General features: G+C 45.2%; 1 non-coding gene across 1 annotated transcript; it reads left to right on the top strand.

Annotated features, from left to right (window-relative positions):
• Positions 1-6928: 6928 nt before the first annotated feature.
• On the top strand, positions 6929-6996 carry LOC121492284. Its single transcript, XR_005988180.1, has one exon. It is a non-coding gene; the product is annotated as a small nucleolar RNA SNORD52 (small nucleolar RNA).
• The last annotated feature ends 2349 nt before the right edge of the window (positions 6997-9345 follow it).

The following is a 9345-nucleotide window of genomic DNA, read 5'->3' as shown; positions in this document are numbered from 1 at the left end:
CTACAGAATTTGTTTTACTTCATTCATTTATCTTTATGTTCAATATTTGTTTACGGGTGTTTGCAGAGCTGAGATTCTCCCGATTTTAGAAGGTGAGGAAAAGTCACCTTTCAAGTGATTGCCTCTGAAAATCCAGGTCTCACCCTCCTGTGGTATAATGAAGACAAAATTGGACAGAAGGCCTAGACTTAGGTCTTGGATTGAGACCCTATTAGATGCCAGTGAGGGTGCTTGGTGCTTTTTGAGACACAATCTTGAGACAGCTGAGCACCATTATTATCTCCTTTTTATAAGAAAGATAGTTGAGACTCAAAGACAGAAACAATATCAAAAACCAATAATAAAGAACCCATGGTCTGTAGTCAGTGGTTGGCAGAGCTAGGGCCTTTATCACTATGCTTCTTGTGCCACATAACATTCACCTTCTCTGCCCTTTGCCATCCATCTGCAGTGACAAGAGAAATCTATAAAATGTGTCTAGAGTGACAAAGGCAGTGAATGATGCATGCTTCAGGCTGCCTGTGTGTAGAAAGCTCCCTTGCAGAGCTAATCTCGTGGCTTTGCACACTCGAGGCAGGTCCAGTGGAAGTGGCAGGGTTGACCTGAGCCCTGGGAGGGGAGCTCTCCAGTAGGCAGAGAGGACTGGAAGGAGTGTGGCAGGCAGCTGGTCCCACAGGAACACAGGAGCACAGGCAGGGTAGAACAGGGAAATTCAGAACACGGTGGATTTACCAGCCCAACCAGACCTACGGTGGCCACGGATGAGATGGGAGGTAGTCAGAAAGGACAGCCGGGTCTCTGCTTGACCAGACAGTAGCTGTCAACCTAGGATGAACCACAGTATCACTGTTTTTGAAAATACATATCACCAGTTCCCAGATCTACTGTATCAGAATCTCCAGGGGTGGTTTAGGAGCACTCATTATTTTACTCCCCCACAGATGACTCTGATGCTGAATAAAGGCTGAACATCATCGAGAAAGGAAGAAAGGGCGTAAGGCAGATAAGGAGCCCTGGATTTGGATTCATGAATGCTGGATTGGAGTTCCGGTCCTTGCATTCACAATCCTATTCAATTTTCTCATTTTTAAGATAGAGGCAATAATAGGACTGCTTACCTTCCTCGAAAGGTCATTAGGACAAAATAGCAAAATGTGGTACTTAAGAACCCCAGAGCAGCACATGCCCAGGGGAATAGCTAGGTAGCTATGCGCTGATGCTGGGAGCTGGGAGGGCCTGCAGGTGGCTCCTGAAAGCACTTGAGGCCTACATGGCATGCGGAGAGGGCACTGGATAGTGGCTAATGCAATGATTCAGGTGTGAGCTGATACAGCACAGCAACGGTTAGGCCTTGAGGACATCTGTGTGGCCACAGGCCAAAAGCATCCAGATTCTCTGTGGGTGAAAAGTGAGGCAGTATCCATACCTAAAAATAAAACGGTCTTTTCCCAACACTGGCCTGGGTGCCTGGAAATGACAGGAGGGCAATGAGATGCAGTTCTAATTTTGAAAAAGTCGGCTCTATTAATACACACTCAGAAGCAGTTTTGCTGGGGGTGGAGCGGGGGGTGGAGGGTGGGTGATGTCCATGTATTGTGTCTTCCAGAGTATTGTCAGTGATCCCAACAGATGTCAGATACAGAAGTATTGGGAGAGGGGCTGTCCAGGCAGGAGGTCCTGGGCTCTGTGGCTCCAGTGTCTATCAGTGGGAGGGAAGGAAGGACAGAGAACCAAAGCTCTAGGAGGTTTCAAGAGTCTGAACTGTGATGCCACACTCCTGATGCTCCCACCTTCCTCTGACCTGGATCAATCCCTCCTGATCCTGAAAGAGTTACTCCACCCCAGGGTGGGGGTAGGGGCTGCTGCTCGCCTTCCCGCCCGCCCCCCTCCTGGCAGCTAGCTACAGGACCTATTATCTCATGAACTTTCCCCATATCCCTTGGAGATAAGTATTTCCTTATGGTAATGATTGTTATTCTCATTTTAACAGCTGAGCACGTGCAGACACAGGGATGGTCCTGAGAAGAGGGAGACATTTTCTTCCTTTTCTCTGGACTCTGTCAAGTTCAAATCATAAAAATGGAAAGCACAGGGAAGGTCTCTGAGCATTTTCAAACCCAAGGTGGCAGGAGTGGCTCGGGAGAAGGAAGACCGTGTGGCTCTGCTGTGCCTTAAAATTTACGTTCACCAGTTTTATGTAATACCCAGTGCTCATTTTTAAGAATCTAGATTTTCAACATCTATCCTTTATTATTAAAGCATATTTAATTTGACACAGGGACACCTGGGTGACTCAGTGGTTGAGCATCTGCCTTCAGCTCAGGTCATGATCCCGGGGTCTCAGGATATACTCCTGCATCGGCCTCCCTGCATGGAGCCTGCTTCTCCCTCTGCCTGTGTCTCTGCCTCTCTCTCTATGTCTCTCATGAATAAATAAATAAAATCTTAAAAAAAAAAAAGTGCCCACACACACACAAAATTTACATTTAGTTTCTTAGGGAGGGTGGAGTGGGAAGGGGGCAGGCAGTAGATAGTTCCTTTTTATTATCATATGCCTATCAAGAAAGATGGAGCTTCAGAAATAATCTCATGCAGATTTTATTTTGCATATGAGGAAATGGAGGCCAAAAGAATTGGTGGAACATGCTGTGCGGGCAAGGCTGAGCCTCCCCCACCCTTCCCCCCATGGTCACCCATATGCCCCCCTGCTGCCTCCCACCCTAAACTCTTTCACATGCTCCACGGGCTGATTCTCCCAGCAGAGACACATCCAAGGGTAGTGCTGCCTTTCCTCAAGGTCATTGTGAGAGCCTGGCTGGAGGCCGCACTTATCTGTGAAGTTTGAGAAACATATTGAAATTATCAAGACTTGGAGCACAGCCGTTCTTCGCACTGAGCTTTCACCGCCTTATCGAGTTCCTACACTTGAACCTCTCAAGGTTTAGCCAGTCAGTTTTATTTGCCTCGTCGGAAGCCCTGCAATCTTGGGCTGGTCCCTCAGGCCTGGGGTAAGGATTCTGGGAGGTTTGAGAGCCCGCTGGCTCCATGGCCCTCTGATGGCCACTGAGGAGCTAGAGGGGCTCTGGGAAACTCCCCCCATTGGGAACTTCCCCCAGGCCTGGGAAGACAGGCCACCGGCACAGAGCGAGGGCCTGGGTTCAAAAAGAAGAGGCCAGCACAGGGCGATCCCCTTCTCTGCAAGGGATTTACTACTGGAGACTTCTCAAAATTAGAAATTTGAATAATCCATAACTCCTTTTCTTATAGGCATAAGGAAGGAAGGATGCATTTTTGAGACTTACAAATTCAGAATTATCATAAAGACTGCACTTTTCTTTTGCTTTGAATGTACTTTTAAAATAATAAGTGATACGTAAATAAAGACTTTCAGGAGACTTAGAGATGTGTGCTGAATGCTGCTTTTTAAGAATTTTCTCGGGGTTAGCTCTAGTGTTTTCCTAAATCAACTCAAAATCAGCTGCTTGAGTTATTCTGGCATATATAGTTGGTCATCCGTGTGGTATTTAAGAACATCTCGATCTATTTTCTAAGGTTTTTATTCTCAGGAATGTTTCTCAGCAAAAGCACTATCCCTACCGCTTAATGCACCCTTGGATGACATTAATGTAAGATATAGAAAAAGAATTAAATGATGAGAACACAGAATAGCAAAAGAAATGACAGCAAGAGTTCCCTCCCCTGACCTTTTTGGGTAAACAGCAGAATGGACACGGGAGGAACTTGTGTGTGCCAAGGACTATAGCATTGTCATGGGCAATCACGAGACCAGGTTACAACTAAATCAGCGCTGTTGGTCATTACGCAATTCTTAAGTTGTATAAAGTTTGGAAACTAGAGTTATTTTGAATTTTGATCATTTAGTGTACTACTTATTTTATTTTTAAAAAAATTTTATTTATGTATTTGAGAGAGAGCAGGGGCCAGGGGGAGGGGCAGAGGGAGTAGGAGAAGCGGGCTCCCTGCTGAGGAGGGAACCCAAGGAGGGGCTCCATCCCCAGGACCCTGAGCTCATGACCTGAGCTGAAGGCAGATGCTTAACCAACCGAACCACCCAGGTGCCCTTCATGTACTATGTTTAAATTCATCTGACTTTACCATACTATGCAATATACAAAGTAATGTGGAAGTTCAGAGAAGGGAATGGGGAAAAAAGATTAGAATAAGGATTAAAATTTCATATATGATTCACCCAGCAACATAGCCTCCAGTAATGTGCCATTCCTATGTTTTTAGCACATTGGCACACACCGTTGCCTTTTTGGGGAAAATCACTGCTGAGAAAGCATTGTAGCAGGCACATTCGTTTTATTCCGTTCTTACAACAATCCTATGTCAGTATCCTTATAGTCCAGTGCCCACAGAGTACTTTTGTCACTTCCTTGAGTCTCTGCTGTCTCCAGAATCGTGGCCCTGCATGGGGCCAATTCCTGCCTGCCCCGGCCAGTTCTAAATTCCAATGTTTATCTGCCCAGGCTGTTGAGATTGCCTCTTAGCAGTTACCCTCTGCCAGGCTTCCCTGCCCCTCTCTCTGCACCAAGAACTGGCAAACATGCCGCATCAAAACAGCGCTTAAAAAATTGTGCACACAACTCAGCCCAAAAAATCTTGGCTGCTTCAGTAGCTCTCTGCTGCCTTTTCACTTTATCTACTTTTCTTATTCTCAGCTAGAACAGTGGTTTGCTGTAGCTACTGCATCATAACCAGAAGTGGAAGTTAACATATGTTTTTGAGATTTGTATGTATAGTTCTGGGTCATTCTTTTTAACAGATGAATAGAATTTACATATATAGTACATTGTATTTATTTATTTATAGATGGACCTTGGGGTGTTTTCCAATTTTTCACTGTTAAGAACACTGCTGCAATGAATAGTCTTGCACATGTTTTCTTGTGCACTTCTTAGAGAATCCCTTTAGAATAAACATCTGGAAATGGAATTGCAGAGCCAAAGAGGATGCTCATTTTTAATTTCATTACTTACTGTTGCCAATTCTCTTTCCAAAGTAGACGAACCGCTTTACATTTTCCCCAGCAGTGTGTGAGTGTTTGTGTAAAACATTACCACTATCTTTGGTAATGTTTGAAATGAGGCCATTTAATTTTTGCTCACGAAATGGAAATGGATTTGTATCTTCTTATTTTGATTACTAGCAGCATTCATTCTCAAGTTCATTGCATTTCAGGGTGCCTTTTCTGGAAATGCCTATTCACATTTCTGCTCTATTTCTCAATTAGGTTTTCAAGCCCACTAGACCACAGACCTGACCCACGGGAGCAGTCCTTGCAGTTAGTTTCAAATGTCAAGGGTGACTTCCTCCAACAGGCTGCGTCAAAAGCCCAAGAGTGCTCTCGCCCTTTCATCCTAAGCAAGGAACAAAGAGTGCTCCTTTCAGGTTTTAGTTTCTTTCTGCTGCTCTCCTATTATCTTTTTCCAACACTCCCACCAAGTCCATTTCTGACTTATTCCAGGAAGGCTGTCCAGACAGATCTCATCCACAAAGACCCTTCCTTCCTCTGAAAACCTATCTCCACTAATTTCAGCATCTGCTGTGCTTGGTACAGTCTAGAACTGTCCCCCTCAGATCAACTCGAAGCCCCTGGAGTCCAGGGCAGGGGAGTGCTGCAGAGCTTGCAAGCAGACATACAGGCTCTGCCTTTACCAGTGTGTGATCTTGGACAAGACTCTTGACATCGTTTCCTCATCTGTACAGTAAAAATAGTAACACCAGCCTCATAGGAATAGTGTGAAAATTAATGCCTTTGCACCTTCAGCAGAATACTTGACTTAATAATCACCCCAAAAATCTTTGTCATTTCCATTATTATTGTGACTTTGTGTTTCCTTCCATGCTTGTGTAACACTAGGTCCTGGAGGGAGTATACGGACATTCACTTTCTTTCTGTTACCTCCTGCCCATCTGCCCATTTGCCCTAAAATTTGGGCAGTGCGGTAGCAGTAGATAGGGAATATGCTTGAGGGTGGTGCTTACAGGTCTCAGGTAATACAAGGGACCCATTTCACAGTCAAACTAAGATGGGGCTCCCACTGCCTGCGGCTCCCATATGAAATATTTTTTAGCTTGGGGGGCCCCCGGCTATGAATAGCTCAGTTCTTGACTACAACTCCAACTGAGCCAAGTCTATGAAGCATGTTTTTCCTTCGTCAGTTTATCAAGATCAAAAGCTTCTGAAAGTACGAGGCCTTCATGAGATTATTTGCTTTGTAACAATAAGAATCTCATATATTTGTACAGTACATTTACAATGTGCAAGGTACTTGCACATCCAGGGTGTCACACAGTCTCCAAAATAATGCTTGAAGATAGTCGGGGATCATTAACCCCGTGTTACAGATGAATCAGGGGAGGATAACTTGCTCCAGTCCATAAAACTGAGAGGGGACAGAACAGGGCTTGGATTCAGGGCTCTTAAATCTGCATGCTTATTGATATAGCGAATATTCAGTTTTTTACTGTGCGCCATGCCCTCCACTGAGTATTTACTTATGTCCCACTTATACTCATTTTACATGCCAACGAGATAAGCTTAGAGAGCTGACGGAACTGAGCCCTAGCACACAGTTAGGGACAGTAGAGCTGAGACTGAAACCTAGCTTTCTGGTTCTAGAACCACTGCTTTAACCCACATGCCGGGCAGCTTCCAAATACCAAGGTGATGAGGCATCAGAAGGCGGGAGGGCACGTCACTTCAGCCTAGAGGGCCTAATGGTCAGTTGTCATTGAGCAGGGTCCCCCATTGTCACCCCTTAACTCCCACCTGGCCACCTCCCTACTCCTTGGACCAGGTGCTCTGTAGATGCTGGCTCTTGGGGAACATTTAGCTCACTGAGGATAGAGACCTAGGCCTGAGGAAAAAGAGGATAATTTTATTTTTAAGATTTTATTTGAGAATGATGATTTCTCAGGCTAGAGTCTCTGACACTGGTCTTGATGACAAAAATTAAGTTCTGACTCATTTGGAGAAGGGTAGCCTGGGTGGCTCAGCGGTTTAGCACTGCCTTCTGCCCAGGGTGTGATCCTGGAGACCCGGGATCAAGTCCCACATCAGGCTCCCTGCATGGAGCCTGCTTCTCCCTCTGCCTGTGTCTCTGCCCCTCTCTCTGTGTGTGTGTCTCTCATGAATAAATAAATAAAATCTTTCTTTTAAAATATTTTATTTATTTATTTATTTGAGAGAGAAAGAAACATGTGTGAGAGAGCACAAGCAGTGGAGAGGGGCAGAGGGAGAAGCAACCTCTCCACTGAGCAGGAAGCCCTACACAGGGCTTGATCTCAGGACCCCCGGGGATCATGACCTGAGCCAGTCAGATGTTTAACCAACTGAGCCACCCAGGTGCCCCAGGAGGATAAATTTTGACCACAATTATGCCAACCTGGGCATAGAACTGTCATTCAGATGCAGGCTTCCTTGTCCCACAAAAAACTACTTTGAAGGAGAACACTGGGGAGATTTTGAATGTGTGATTTAATTAAGTGATCTGCATAATAATGTTCTTTTCAATGAAATAAATTGTAAGACATCATTTGGGTATAAAGGAAAGTAAGAAAAATGTGTGAATGATAAAGCAAAGAGAGTTCTTAAACGTGCCACAAAATCCATTCATTCTCCCAGGAATTAAGGTGGGCTGGGTTGGGCTAGACTGGCCTAGAGACCTTTCATACACACACACACACCCTGGGCATGAACTCTTCATTAGCTAACACCCTGGTCAGAGGACGAGGCAGGACAGGGCCACAGGGACATGGACCTTGCTAAGTACAGAGCATCCGAAATGTAGACTCTCAATCCATGTCCTCACGTTCATGGACTTCAGGCCTTCCTTGTTCAGCAGAGTCCATGAGAGTTCTGACTCCAGTGTCAGAGGGAGCCAGAGTCACATGTACTCAGAGCTATCGTGTCTGCTCAAAATCCTGCAGTGGCTCCCCACTTCTCTTAGCAGAAACCTAACTTCTTAAAAGTGTCCCCAGACCCTGTCTGGTGTGACCTCTTTGATCATCCTTGCCCCTTGTGCACTTTTTAGGAGCTACAATGTCCTCTTGGCTGTTTTTCCTCAAACGATGCTGGACACAGTCCCCACTTTATGACCTTTGAATGCTCTTCCCTCCATCTCACTGGCTCCTTCACCTCCTTCTGTGTCTTTGCCTAAATGTCACCCTTTCACAAGACATGCCCTGGGAGTTTTATAATTATTACTATTTCTTCAGGCCCTCCTTTATCCTCTCCAGGTTTTTCCTACCACCTTATTAGTTTATAATCGATTTATTTATAGTATTCATATAATTTTATTCTTTACTGATGTCCTTCTCAACTAGAATTCAAGTTTCATTAAGGTAGAGCCTTTGTTTTGTTCATTGATCGATTCCAAGTTCCTGGCACAGTGCTTAACATATAGTCAGAAATAATGGTTGAAAAATGTAATGAATGAATAAATAATGCATGGAAGCCAGGTAACTAACCTCTCCAAATCTGCTTTCTCTTCTCCGAGTAGGAATAACCATAATATGTGATGAGAAGCTACATGGTATTGCTTCTATGTGCAATAAAGCAGCTCCTCCTTCTCATGTTAAAGCCATTCCACGTGGTTTAGATGGCAGTGACCACAAGCCTGACATTGTCACTTAGGCTAGCCTGGCTCACTGGGGGACACTACCCCCCTGACTATGGTGGTACACAGAGGTGGGCATGTGTTTCAAGCAGGGCCAGACTATGAGATTAGATCAGTGTGCTTTAGGGGAGGGGCAGTTTGGAGGAACCCAGGCTGGCAGGGCCTTGGGGGTTGGAGGCTGTCATCCTGCAAAGAAGGGTAGGCAGCTTGCCCGAGGATGAAGCCCAGCAGAGGCAGGTAGAGCAGAGCCCAGGGCCTCAAGAAAAATCAGGTTTTGTGTTCTCTCTGTTAGTAATGACTGGCTGAGGGTCAGTAGAGGCAAACAAAACCTATACAATGGACCCCAAAACTAACATGGAGATAGGAACTGAGGAGCCAGAAAGGAGGAATTCCTCTGTCCAGGATGCCATCTTTCAATTTTAGCTTGTCAAACTCCTACTCAGCCTTCAAAACCTCACTGGAGAATGTATTCATCTCCTAGCTCTCCCAGGCTGAACTGATCACGATTCCCTTGTGCCCCATGATACCAGATTTAGACCTTATCACACTCGTATCACTATGAATTACAGTTATCCATTATATTGGTCTGCTAGAGCTGCCATAACAAAATACCACAAACTAGGTGGCTTGAACAATAGGAGCTTATTTTCTCACTGTTCTGGAGGCTAGGAGTCCAAGATCAAGGTGTCAGCGGGCT

The sequence above is a fragment of the Vulpes lagopus genome, chromosome 5 (assembly GCF_018345385.1).
Source record: "Vulpes lagopus strain Blue_001 chromosome 5, ASM1834538v1, whole genome shotgun sequence".
Taxonomy (NCBI): Eukaryota; Metazoa; Chordata; class Mammalia; order Carnivora; family Canidae; genus Vulpes; species Vulpes lagopus.
Note: the sequence above shows the minus strand (reverse complement) of the source record. Positions and strands in the feature narration are given on the sequence as shown.